This window comes from Cebus imitator, unplaced genomic scaffold, assembly GCF_001604975.1.
Source record: "Cebus imitator isolate Cc_AM_T3 unplaced genomic scaffold, Cebus_imitator-1.0 Scaffold206, whole genome shotgun sequence".
In the NCBI taxonomy this organism is placed as follows: Eukaryota; Metazoa; Chordata; class Mammalia; order Primates; family Cebidae; genus Cebus; species Cebus imitator.
This window is the reverse complement of record NW_016107521.1, coordinates 2,494,920-2,509,267: the sequence shown is the minus strand read 5'-3', so window position 1 is coordinate 2,509,267 and position 14,348 is coordinate 2,494,920. Positions and strand designations below refer to the sequence as shown.

At 35.6% G+C, this 14,348-nt stretch overlaps 1 protein-coding gene and 1 pseudogene across 5 annotated transcripts in view; one reads left to right on the top strand and one right to left on the bottom strand.

The window, feature by feature from the left end:
* Positions 1-14,348, bottom strand: part of DENND1A (DENN domain containing 1A) — a 545,115-nt gene that overhangs the window by 442,453 nt on the left and 88,314 nt on the right. The gene's annotated exons all lie outside the window — the stretch shown is intronic.
* LOC108317747 lies at positions 10,681-12,532 on the top strand (annotated as a pseudogene).

Below are 14,348 nucleotides of genomic sequence, written 5' to 3'. Positions count from 1 at the left end.
TGCCTGTAGTTCTAGCTACTCAGGAGACTGAGGTGAGAAGATCGCTCAGAAGTTCAAGACCAGCCTGGGCAATAGCAAGACCCTGTCTCTTACATAAAAAAAAAAAGGGGGGGGGGAGGGTGGGGAAGACAGAGACTAGAAAGACATGTTCATTGCAGCATTATTTACAATAGCCAAGATATGAAAACAACCTAAGTGAACCTAAGTGTTCATCAACAGGTGAATGGATAAAGAAAATGTATATATCCACAATGAAATATTATTCAGCTTTAGAAAAGAAGAAAATTCTGCCATTTGTGACACCATGGATGAAACTAGAAGAAATTATGAGAAGTGAAATAAGCCAGGCAGAGAAAGACAAATACCACATCCCACTTATATGTGCAATCTAAAAAAGCTGAACTCATAGAACACAGAAGTACAGAGTGAATGGTGGTTATCAGAGGCTGGTGGGTGACAGAGAAGAAAGCTGCAAAGGGGAGTTGTTGGTCAAAATGTGAGTTTCAGGCAGATGGGAGAATTTTGAGAACTACTGCACAGCAGGAAAACTACAGTCAAAAGTAATGTATTATATATTTTAAAATAAGTAAATTTCATCACAAAAAATAAGTTATGGACATGTTGATTCACTTGATTTAATCATTCTACCTTATATACATACATCAAAACATCACATTATACTCTATAAATATAAAAAATTATGTCAATTAAAAATATTAATTTTTAAAAGAGTGGAAAGGCACAGAGTAGAAGATAAATTATAACACATGACCAAAGAAACTGAATCTAGAATATATAAAGAATTCCTTAAAAATAACAAAACAACATAACCAAAATAACCAGCAGGTATATTACAAGATGTTCAACTTCACTGGTAATCAGGAAAATGCAAATTAAAACCAGAACAAAATACACTACACATCCACTCAGAACAGCTAAAATTGAAAAGACCTTTAACAGTAAGTGTTGGTGATGATATGGAGCAAGAGGAACTCACACAGAAAATGAGAATGCAAATCAGTTCCACCACAGTGGAAAACTGCTTGGCATTTTATGCTAAACATACACATACACTATGACCCAGAAATTTCACTTCTCTGTACACACCAAACAAAAATGGGAGTATATAAACACCAGATATAGTCACTGTAATGTCATAGCTGCATTATTTGAAATAACCAAAACCAAAGGGGAAACATAAATGCCTACACACAGTAGAATGATCAATTGTGGCATATTCATATCCATATTACGGAGTACTGTGTAGCAATGAAAAGGAGAAAACCACAGGTGCACACATAAGGATAATCTCACAAATATAATTGTTGAGCAAAAGAAACCAAGTAAAATACTAAATACACTCATGACTCCATCCATACAACTCCATGTATATATGTTAAACGGCAAGAAAAAATGATCAATGCTATTAGAAGTTAAGATAATGGTTTTAGCTGGGCACATCGGCTCATACCTGTAATCATAGCTACTAAGGTTGAAGAAGGAATATCATTTGATCCCAGGTGTTCAAGACTAGCCTGGGCAGCATTGCAGGAAATTAGCTGGTGGAGGGGAGTGGTACATGCCTGTAGTCACAACTACTCAGGAGGCTGAAGCAGGGGGGTCCTTTGAGCCTGGGAGTTTGAGGCTACAGTGTGCTATGACTGTGCCACTGAACTCCAGCCTGAACAAGAATGAGACCTCATCTCTTAAAAAAAAATAAATAAATAAAAAATATAGTTGTCTAATTGAAGGGGTGGCATTTGGAAAGACACATAAGGATGGTTGGCAAGATGCTTACTAATGTTCTATGTCTTGACCCTGGACGTTTTAACTTTGTGATAATCCATCAAGCTGTTAACTTACATTTCTGAATTTTCCTATCTGTTTGTTCCTGTTTTTTATGTTATAAAAATTTTCTAAACATAAAAACAAAAATGATTAGCTGGAAAAAAAATAGAATGTTACATTATTTTGGCACAGCCAATTTTTTTTCTCCACATATTCCTTGCAGGGCCGGTGGCGGGGGGTGGGGGGGGAGATGTGAAATTTCCTATAATGATTAAATGAGGACCCTGACAATTCCTAATCCCCAGGACACACTCTGAGCTTTTTAAGGCATAACATACAAATTTCAGAAATGGGTTAGTAAAAAAAAAGTCATCATGAGCTTCATTAGCAGTAAATATTCCTGAATTTGCCTCCATATTTAATTATTTAACTTGGAAAAAGAAATAACCTATATATTTTTCTGCACCTAAGCTTTCTAGTAAGCAAATGAGAGATATTCACCTTTTAGACTTTAGAAAGATCTTTTGTATTGATAACTCACATCAATGGGTCTTCAAACCAGGCTCAAATGGAATACAGCTGTCTATTTTTTATTATCACTACTGTTAAATGAACAAATGCTTCATTTTTAAATCCTTGATACAAATTGAGACATTTGATATATCTTTACCAAAAGAGAAATAGATAAAAGGAATCTACTTCCTCCAAAATTCAGCAAACACCAAAAGAGGTTAATTTATTCAACACATAGGGTTCGCAAAAGAATAATAAAACCAGTCATTATTCACTGAGCTTTATGTGTTCTGGACACTTGCTAAGTGTTTAAGAAACTCTCTTCATCCTCACAAAAATACCATGAGGAGGAATAAATTATTTTCTCCCATTTTACAGATGAGGAAATTGAGGCTTAGAGACATCAAATAATTTGCACAATTAACACAGCAAGTAGCAGAGGGAGCCTTCAATCAGTTCACTGGTTTGGTGTGAAATATCTGATTTCTATTTTTCACTTTGTCTTTTTTTATTTTAAAATTTTGAGCCTAAGGACTATGAAACGCAGAGGACATACATATAGACACACACATAGGAGTTTTAAACGCCCCAAACTACTCACACATCATAAGCCCTGTATGTAGCACTGCACCAGAACAGGGCTTAGGTTTGCTCCAAGAAACAAAACGGACTTCTCAATGATAGACGAGCAAGCCAGAGCACTGCATATAGTAAGTCTACAAAGCATTAACTGGATTAATTAGCAAGGGATTTGAGAAGCAGCTTGGAGCTAGGAAACCAAAACACTAAATTGTTTAAATACTTTGGCAAAAGATCAAGGTTTCTAGGCAGCACTGGGTCTCCTTCCATCCTTTCGTTCCATGTTTTAACACATTTAACCTGTCTGAGGTAGTTTTTCATGAGATATGAACGACATTGTCAAAATACCAAAAAGAAAAGAGAATTTAAAAAATACTGCAAGCTGTTACCGATTCTGCCAACAGGCAAGAGCCCAAGCAACATTAATTACAAATCAATCGCTTAGGACATAAACAGCTCTTATCACTGGTAAACTCTCCCTCTAAAATAACTTGCTTTAGAGAAAAAAAAAAACAAAACAACAAAGCAAATGTCTTTCCCATTATACTTGGTGAACTAATCAGGACAAAGAAACAAAATAAAACAGGAAAAAAATGCACCAAATAGCAAACGTTGAAAAAGGAATCCTAGCTAGACGAATGCCTGGAATGCTACTGGAATAGCACCGTCATTTAGAAATAATGAAGAGGAAGTGGTCAGGGTAGGGACACTAGCTGAATGGGTTTCTGGTTTCCAGGAAGTAAGAATTTTTACAACGCAGCTGATTATCACAAACACATATGGCAGCAAAATGATAAAAGAAGGCTTTCAACTATACAATCATGGGAGAGGTGGGAGGAATCTGTGTTCCTCTAGTAACGAAGGTAGTTTTATAATGGTAAGCACACACATCACAACCCTCACCAATACCACACACACAACTATCCAATCATAATAATACACTTCAAAAATCAAAGGATCCTTCCAGAAGTCTAGTTCATCTAGACCCTAACCACAAACTACTATTATTTTCCCTAACTCTTTATCTTGGACATCTGAATTTTCCTCTTTATTTCCAGGAAAAAAAAAAAAACAGCAAAAACCTAAGTACTTTTCTACCGCAAAAACTCTCAAAACACACTCCTCCACCACACACTTCATTCATTCTGACAGAAAAAAATTAGTAGAAAAGAATCACTAACTTTCCATCAAAATACATTCTGACTTCTGCTAGGTCCTTTAAGGTTCCTGAGGAGATGGTAAAAAGTGGTATATGGTATATATGCTATATAAAAGAGGGAAGAGCTATGAAGCCTGGCAAAGTGGAATAGTTAGGAGTCATTTTCTTAACCTCCCCCAATAAAATGAGGAAGAAGGGCTATCTTGGAGTTTGAGGATGAAAGATCTATGTGTAAAGTATCCAGCAGAGTGTCTGACACACAGTAGGTGTTTGGCAGTTACTATTATTATTTCTCCTTGGTTCCAAAGACATGGAAGGTTAAGTTTCAGGATAACAAAAATTCTTTCCTAAACCAGAAATATTATTGACAATTATATAAACAAGTTGCTGGCAGATTTCGGTAGGGTGCTATCTGTCAATCTGGAACAAAATTTACCTCAGTATGTCCAGGGCACTGTCTCCAAAGGTTTCACAACACTCTCACATCAATTGTGCACTTTTACAAAATAACTAAGAGGAAAGGCTAATAGTTAATAATACCTCTGGGTTCACATATGAACTAACAAGACTGAAGGAAATCAGGGAGTTAACAGTGCAGCCAAGCTCACATAAATTTCTTGACTATGGGTGTTTTATTCACCAGATTTGGCTTACTATGAGAGAAAAAATAACATAAGTTCATTTCTTCAATAAAATTATAGAGGGGAAAAATATGGTTAAAAAGAAAAAAGCTAATATAGTTTTTTACAAAAATAAAAAGGAGAGGATATATAATAAAATACCAAAAGAAAGGCAGTCCAAAATGTGGCTAGGTAAAATATAGTTTGAGTCTAAGTTTTTAATATTTCATATTATAGAATTTTTAAGTCACTTAATGTCACATGCTATTCATTTCCAATTTGAGGAAATACTAAAATGTTACTGTATATAACAAATTTCTATACAGAAAAATGTATGCAGGTATACATTTTTATAAATTTTAATGTTGTCTTACAAGTGAAAGTTGTTTATTCACATTACAAAATTTACCAGATTTTTTCAAAAGAAGTTCATTCCCTTTCTATTTCATTATAATTTATAAAAATAATATAAAAGGCTTTGGAATATTTATTGCATAAAATAGGCTACAACTACATTTCTATAATCTTCTATAGTTCCCTTACTAAACATATATTGAAATACCTACTATGAGGAAAGCACTCTGAATACCTCATTTCATTACATTTCTTATGCCATTAAATTCTCAAGATAATAAAATAGGCAGAGAATAGTAACTCCATATTACTGATGAGAATATTGAGATCCAAAAAGGTCAAGTGCCTTGTCCAAGTCAGTTTACTGGCCAAGAAAGGGTCAGGATTTAAAGTCCTCCCAACCAAGGATAAAGCCCCTGCATCTTATGTTTTTGCATGCTGCTGCTGTTCCCACATTCTCACAATTAGAATAATCAGAGGGATCCCACCATTTTGCTACATTCACAGACACCAGTGCCTTATCACTCAACAAAGATACTTCACAATTAGCACCCCCTTGCCTGCTCCCAAAAGGATCGAGCATCTTTCAACAAACCAGGTCAAGTTAAAGGAGAAAACACAACTTCAAAATAGTCTTGTTGCATCAGCAACAACCCAGAAACAACCTGACACTCCTATCCAGGGGTAAGGTATGGGATACAAACATTATATATATGTAGTTTTTCTGAAAATTGAAAAACCAAACTATTTTTAAATTACTGTTCAACCAGATACTACTATCCAGGGGTAAGGTATGAATAAAAATGTTATACATACGTAGTTTTTCCGAAAACTGAGAAACCAAACTATTTTAAAATTATTGTTTAAAACTATATAAACAAAGGCTAAAAGCACAATTTGGGAGCCCTGACTCTATCAATGGCAATCTCAACCTAAACCTCAAGGTCAGAACCTCTTTTCCCAAAGAAAAGGCAAAAATTAAGAAAGTTAAGAACCTGCCCAAATGTAAAGACCAAGAAAAACAGTGCTAGCTACTTTGACTTCAGTTAATGCAACCTGGTGGTGTAAAACATACAAACCAATGCAATTTTTCCATTATTCTGACACTGTTCCTCACATGTTATGGCAAAAAGACTATACAATTTCTTCTATTTCTCCTATGAAACCTCTATGATGGGACCAATTAATAATCCCATTTTACAAATTAAAAATATGAAACGACTAACTTGTACATCCTATCACCACACTGCTTATAAACTGGCTGTATCTGAACCAGAACTTATGCTTTTAACCAAGCCATGTGGATGTAAAACCTTGTTCCAACAGAGAAGTTGAGCACTGCAGAAACACAATCTAACCATTAACCTTAAGCAGAGCTATCATAGACACAGGAAGCACAGTACAGGCCTAAAATTGAATCAACAATCCACCACTTACTAGTTGTATTACCTTAAAGCAAGTTACTTCATCTTTCTGTTCCTTGGTTTATAACACTTATAAAGTGAGGACAATAAGTAATCTCTTATGGGCTCCAGAAAGAATAAGAAAAAATATACACACATACTTGTTTATCTGTGTACATATGTGTACATATTTATGGGTGTATATATGTGTGTATATATAACATATATATACATATATATAAAGCAAACAGAAGCTTAACAAATGTTAAGTTACAACCAGAAGCTTTGCTCCATTTCAATACTCAGCTATAAGAAAAATGATGATGCTTGAGGAGGACTTGCAGAATCTGATAGCACTTTAACCGAATCCTTAGAAAAGTGAAATATGGACAAGCAAAAAAAAAAAAAAATAGCCATATCAAGAATCATTAGCCACAATAGATTAGACCCAAAGATTCCCAAATGTCCTTAAATTGCATTAGACATGTTGGCCAATCATTCAAGATGGTACCTGGAAAGAAAACCTAACTAATAAGAAAATTTGTTTTTCCTTCTACATTCAGTTTCCTTGTACAGTTGCAAGTAGGATCCAATGACGGATTTAGACCCTCAGGAAGCCCTACCTAGGAAAAACCTCATTCTAAAAGAAAATCATTTCACCCTCCCTCAGTGGCACGGCCCAAACTCTCCCACTGTTTCCTCAGTTTGCAAATACCACAGATAACTAAACTATTTTATTTATAGGGAAATCCATAGCACATTTAAGTAGAAACAATCTTTCAGGTGTATTATCATCTCCACAAAAAGCCACACACGCGCAAGAGCCATATCTTTTCCATCCAGACGGGTTTCACTCTGCTCAAGGAGCAGTGCAGCAGAGCACCTGGAGACCACAGGGACCATCCAGGTCTGGGCTGAGCCACATGCTCGAACTGACCTTGGGCACAGACAAAAAGTGTCTGTTAGCAGTAGGAAGCCAAGCTTAAAAGATCATATAGACCACTTTGAACCATTACCAAGATAAGTGGTGAACAAAGGAAGCAAGCAGAGGCAAAGCCATGATGAAAGAGATGAAGCCACCCTGGTGCATGACTTTCCGGTTCCAGTTGGTCCTCATGAAGCCCAGCTGGTTTTGCTTCCTGTTCTTCACTGTACCATAGACCTCTCCACCTCCATCCCTGCCCTTCCTGAGCTAGTTTTAGTGAAACTTCACCCCCTGTATTCAAAAACACCTTAACAAGGACATTAGACCATTGCCTCACACACAGAAGGGATTCAATTAAACACATTTAAAAAACAGGAGTGCAAACCTAATAAAATACCTGATGTTAGATGGGGCATTCTCATAATTACAGTTTCCTCAACAGACAGGCTGATTTCTCTTAATCCACTTATCCAATAATTGTTAAAGAAATAACCAATATTTGACACAACATGACACTTTATTTCAATTTATCTAATAATAATTAAGCATTCAAAGCTTACAATGAAGCACAGTTCCGCAGTTCATATTGTTCTTTTAAACTGAATAATTTGGAATCCTGTGAAGAGTTCCACCTTACAGCAGATTCCCTCATTCTTGTGCAAATACAATCTGTCTATCAGCATATTAGCATTTCAATCACCCTTGTTTTTTTCATAACTGGGAGAAGCTGTCTTCATTTATTCCTATTGAGCATCTACCACCTATGAATTATTTCTGAAGCTAAGCAGTAAAATTGAATTTAAATCCAAGTAAATGAGAAACTGAAACTATTTTCAAAAATAAATGTAGGACACTGGTTCCAGTTGCATACTCCCAAATATTATAAATATGTTCTTTAATGATTAATTTACTTTGAGCTGAAAGTAATTTCTTTTGAATTAAATTGTTATAATAGTTAGAAATGGAACACCAACCCCATGTTTCAAGGGTTTTTGTCTTTTTTTTTTAAGAATTCTGGATCAATTTATATTCCTGCAGTAAATACATCCACCACTCAAAAAAAAATTTTTAAGTCCCCTTTAAGCATTCCTTTAAGGTACTGACCATAAATGGGGTAATTTGCCCTGGACATCATTAAAATGTAAAGTTAATGAGGATTCAGCTGAAAACAGAAGGAATGTAACCTATTTTCAGGCAAAAGTTCTAACACAGCAATCAGAGGAAAAAGCTCTTTGATGTTTCTTTGTCTCTTCTCATTAATTTTTTTTGTCTCAAAAAAAAAAAAAAAAAAAGACTATTTAAACTTAAAAAAAGCACCAAAGTTTAAACATGATAATTAGAACTCCAATGAGGTCGTTAGAATTTTTTTACGAGATAAACAAGAATCAGTCATATATACATGCAGATAACACCACCTACCTGGCAGAGCTATTATAAGGTTTACAAATATTGTAAGTAAAATGTATAGCAGAATAGCTGGCATGAAAGAAAGGTACTCACTTATATTCTCTCCCTTTGTCACAGTCTGTCCCCAAGGGCCTAGCACAGTGCTGGTATAAAAATAGTAATCAAAGAGTCACCATTATCATCATATATGCTGTATATTTTTTCCCTACCGAAGAACTATGTTAACCCTAACCTTCTTTCCAAGATTTATGCAAGACTCAGCACCTCCCGTCACTAGGCAGGTGGGGCGTTATCCAAATAACCAGCAAGGAGTAAACAGTCCCGTGTGACATTTTATCATATGAAGTGCCTACACAGGTATAAATATTATATTTTTTCTGGTTTTATTGCCTCATTTTACAATTATGCTACTAAAGAGCAAAATAACATGCAGAATGTTAAGTGGCATTCTGCTGCTTGGAATTTCATCCCAAGGCTCCATTCAGAATAACAAATGTGGGAACTATTTCATCTCTGCTCTATTGTGAAGAAAGTCATCACCTTTACTTGAATATATACAAGGGGTTAGACTTTCTGCAACCCATTTTGTGCTAAGTGAAATCTTAAACCAAATGTGATAATTACCAAGGTGATGTCATTTATGAAGTAGTATAGTGCTTTCTGGAGAGACACTACTCTACACTTTGTTATTGTTATACCAATTCCATAATCCCAGTAAACAAAGCCTAATAAGCAATAAGTGGATCTATCCAAGATGAACCACTCTTAATACCATGAGAATTTAGAGCTTCTCTTCACCCAAACAAAAAATTACAAATTCAACAAACTAACCACAGTTATTTTAAATGTTAAAAGATCATCAAAATAATGTTTCTCCAGCAATTTTCATTTTAAAGGCATTGCCATATAAATTACCTAATTTTCAGTGGTTTGTTCATTCCATAAATATTCACTAAATCTTCTCAATATTGAGATCTGGTCATACAGCGGTGAAGAAAATATTGGATGATCTCTACCCTCAAAGAGTTTAAGGTCCAGTACAGAACCTCAGACAAACTAATAATCACATAAGCAACATAATTATGAGCTATGGTAAATGCCACAAGATCATACAATAAGAACAAGCTTACTTTGTGAATCTGAAAAGGTTCCCCTAAGGATGATTTAATGTCTGAGGTGAGACCTGAAGGAATGAGAGAACAAGGTTGTTTTGGAGGGGTGGTGAGAAAGAGGCTTAAGATGATGATAGTTGGGAAATAATACCTAGTTTTTAAAGATATTTAGGTAAATCAATCAAATTTTTCTGATACATTGAATACAGAGGGTGAGCAGGGAGGCAGGTGACCAGGATAAAGGCAGTAGGTTTTTAGATTGCATACTGGATTTTTTAAATGTGCTGCTCAGTGGAAGGGGACCAAGCTTCATTCGGTTTAATGAGCAGATAATGAGTTAGAATTCAGACATTTTGAATTTCAGGTACTTTTCAGGCATCCAAACAGGTTGAGAGTTCAGAAGAAATGTTTCATACCGCATTCATTTATTCAACGTGAAATTCCCAAGAAACAATTTATATTAAGTCCCATGTTTCTCCTTAGGGAAAAGAAGGTGAACAGGATGCTCAGCTGCCCTTTGAAAGAAACAAGTGGACGGAAGTGGTGGCTCACGCCTGTAATCCCAGCACTTTAGGATGCCAAGGTGGGCAGATCACTTGAGGGCAGGAGTTTGAGACCAGCCTGGCCAACATGGTGAAACCCCATCTCTACTAAAAATACAAAAAGAAGCTGGGAGTGGTGGCACATGCCTGTAATCCCAGCTACTTGGGAGGCTGAAGCAGGAGAACTGCTTGGTGAGAGGTGGAGGCTGCAGTGAGCAGAGATCATGTCACTGCACTCCAGCCTGGGTGGCAGGGTGAGACAAGGCAGGAAAGGCAGGGTAGGCAGGAAAGGCAGAGAGAAAGAGAAAAGAGAGAAAGAGAGGGAAGGAAGGAAGGGAAGAAGAGAAGGAGGGAATAAGGGAGGAAGGGAGGGAGGGAGGGAGGGAGGGAATAAATCCTCTTGAAAATAAATGCCAATTCCTCCAATGGAAAAAGAGAAAAGACATTTCAGACAAACAGCATCTGAAAATAACAATTAGTTTGCAGCAGTTGCAAGCACAATGTATGAGAGGTGAGAAATAAAAGAAAAAACCATGAGGACTAAATTTGCAGAAATACAGAGGATTAAAAGAATATTAATATTATAGCTATTTCAGAATTTATCTAGGTTTTCGGGTTTACCAGAAAAAAAAGAGAGAATGCTATGAACAAATGCATGCCGACAAGTTAGATACATGAAATGGACAAATCACTAGGAAAATACAAACTACCAAAACTGATTCAAGAAGAAACAGATAATCTGAATAGACCTATAGCAAGAGATTGAATTACTAATTTAAAAACTTCCCACCAAAACAGACAAACTCAGATGACTTTACTAGAGAATACTACCACATATTTAAAGAAGAACTAATACCAATTCTTTATAAACACTTTGAAAAACTAAAATAGGAAAAAAAAACTTCCCAATTATTCTATAAGGCCAGTATATGCTGATACCCAAAGCAAACAAATATACCATAAGAAAACTAAAAATGCAAAAATACTCAATATATTAATACCAGCAAACCAAATCTAGCAACACAAGAAAAAGGATTATACACCATGACCAAGTAAGATTTATCCTAAGAATCCAAGGTTGGTACCTGCATTAGGGCCAGGACAGCCCTACATGATAGTAGAACACAGCAGTTCCCCAAGTCTGTTCCCTTCAAGAGAGAGAGAGATAGCCACTCAAGAAAACACCATGAAAGACAGTGGCATCAAAAAACTACTTTATCCATGTTTTATGCATATTTTCAATTATCCTAAGTGTCTTCATTCTATCATTCTTCTTGGACAGCTTCTCAATATTGTAAAATACTTGATATGGTTATACATATTTTCTGGTTTTGTAGCTGCTATCAATCTAGTATCCTATTTAGTATGAAACCTCTAAATGCATCCTCTAAAAAGTTCATTATCACATAAGGTAACTTGATTTTTTAAATCCTGTAACTACATTCTTTTGTCCTGTTTCTTCTTTCATGTAATTTTTGTTTTATATGGAGCTAATGGAGTTGGTGTTGGAAACATTTTTATTTGCAGTCATTTTGTCTACTTTTACCACTGTGCCTTATGTTTGTTAGGACCAAATCTCAAAGCATGGCTTAGAGTTTTCAGCATAAATGGAATTGCAGCCATTTGGGAAAATAGTCTCCAGACCATTACAATTTGTAGTTTTGCAGAAGCATAGCTTGAAGCACTGCCAATATCACTGAATGGGAAAAAACCATGGCAGGTATGGCCCATCTCCTATTCTCACCATTCTGGATATACTGGAATATAAAGCAATTTCTATGCAAGAACAATTGGAACGAAGGGAGAAAATATTCCTTTACATAGATTCCATAGGGCTGTGTAAAATGTATATAATCAAAGTCAAGTAGTTCCATTACAGCACTGTGTTTTATGTAGTTACAACATGATGTAATTGTAGCTTTTTAAATCATGAAACTCCTTGGAGATAGTATCTTCTAGTTAAAATAAAGTACTTATACAATTTTTTAAAACAAGAATGCAAGGCTGGTTAACATTCAAAAATAGATTAATGTAATAAGCCATACCTAGAGTATGATGAACAAAAATCACAAGATCATCTCAAAAGACACAGAAATAGCACCTGAAAAATCTAACATCCTTTCATGACTTTAAAAAAAAAAAGACACCTTGTATTTGTATTTGTGGGGTACAATCTGAAATTTCTAGGAATATATATTTTGTGAACCACCCATAAAGGGAGATGCTACATTAACAGAATGAAGGGAAAAAAATCACATGATCATCTCAATAGATGCAGTAAAAAGCAGGTGACAAAATTCAACAGACTTTCATGAAAAAAAAAAAAACACTCAACAAACTAGAAACAAAAGGGAACTTCATCAAGCTGATAAAGGGCATCTACAAAAACCTATAGTTAATATAATGATGGTAAAAGACTAAATGTTTCTCTTTAAGATGAGGACAAAAAGAATATTCATTTCTGCCACTTCTATTCAACATTGTATTGTAGGTTCTAGCCAGGGCAATTAGGTATGAAAAAGAAATAAACATCATCAAGAATGGAAAGGAAGAAATAGCACTATCTTGATTTGTACATTACATAATCTTACACAAAGAAAATCCTAAGAAATTCACTAAGAAACTATTCGAACTAATAAACTAGTTGATCAAATCTGCAGAATAGATGAATATTTTTAAAAGTCAATTCTATTTCTATACACTAACAAAGAACAATACAAAAATGAAATTCAAAATTTCCATTTACAATAACATCAGAAAGATTAAGAAAAATAGAAGTAAATTTAACAAGAGAATTGTAAAACTTATACTCTGAAAACTACAGAACATTGTGGGGGAAAAACCCTAAACATTACCTTAATAAATGGAAAAATATCCTATATTCAGGGATTGGAACGCAATATTGTTAAGCTGACAATGCTCCCCAAATGAATCTATAGATTCAATTAAATCCCTATCAAAATCCCAGCTGGGCTTTTTGCGGAAATTGATAAGCTAATACTAAAATTCATATGGAGATGCAAGGGACCCAGAATAGTCAAACAATCTTTAAAAAGAACAATATTGGAGGACTCATACTTCTCAATTTTAAAATCTACAGTAATAAAGATAGTGTAGTCTTTATCATAAGGATATGAATGGGATGGAGAGCCCAGAAATAAATATTTGCAATTGCCAATTATAATTATCAATTAATTTTCAACAAGGGGCCAGGCATGGTGGCTTATGCCTATCATCCCAGCGCTTTGGGAGGCTGAGGTGAGCAGATGACTTCAAGCCAGGAGTTTGAGACCAGCCTGGCCAACACGGCGAAACCCCACCTCCATTGAAAATACAAAAAATTAGCTAGGCATGGTGGTACACACCTGTAGTCTCAGCTACTTGGGAGGCTGGGACACGAGAATCTATTGAACCTGGGAGGTGGAGGTTGCAGTGGGCCAAGATTGTGGCACTACATTCCAGCCTGGGCAACAGAGTGAGCCTGTCTCAAAAAAAAAAAAAAAAAAAAAAAAAAAAAAAAAATTCAACAAGGAAACCAAAACAACTCAATGGAGAATTAACACTTTTCAACAGAAGGTACAGGGGCAAATGACTATCTATATTTGAAATAATAAGGATAGAATCCTTCTTTATAAGCATACATAAAAACCAACTCAATTTGGATTATAGGCTGGGGATAGTGGCTCATGCCTTTAATCCCAGAACTTTGGGAGGATGAGCTGAAGAATTGCTTGAGCCAAGAGTTCAAGACCAGCCTGGGCAACATAGCGAAACCTTATCTCTCCCTACCCACCCCCCAAAAATTAGGTGGGTTTGGTGGCATACACCTGCAGTCCCAGCTACTTGCAGAGATTGTTTGAGCCTGGGAAGCTGAGGCTGCGGTTAACAACCTCTGTATCATGCCACTATATTCCAGCCTAGGTGATCAAGTGAAAACCTGTATCAA